The following is a 270-nucleotide window of genomic DNA, read 5'->3' on the forward strand; positions in this document are numbered from 1 at the left end:
GTTGAATATTTTGACCAAATAGGGGTCTAATAGAGCAGTCGGTCTATTGAAAATGTTATTCTCCCTATATGGGAAATAGTAAATAACTTTTTATTTTTTTATTTTTAACTAGAAACGTCACAGTTATCAACCATCTGCTTCACCTCTTCCCGTTTGCCAGATTTCTTATTACTTGGAGTAAAAGGATTATAAGTTTACCAATGTTGTGGTTGCATATTGGAAACTCCCTTCCTGGCATTCTGCTGGACGGGAGATAAGAGTCCCCCCCCC

Source organism: Palaemon carinicauda, chromosome 35 (genome assembly GCF_036898095.1).
Source record: "Palaemon carinicauda isolate YSFRI2023 chromosome 35, ASM3689809v2, whole genome shotgun sequence".
Taxonomy (NCBI): Eukaryota; Metazoa; Arthropoda; class Malacostraca; order Decapoda; family Palaemonidae; genus Palaemon; species Palaemon carinicauda.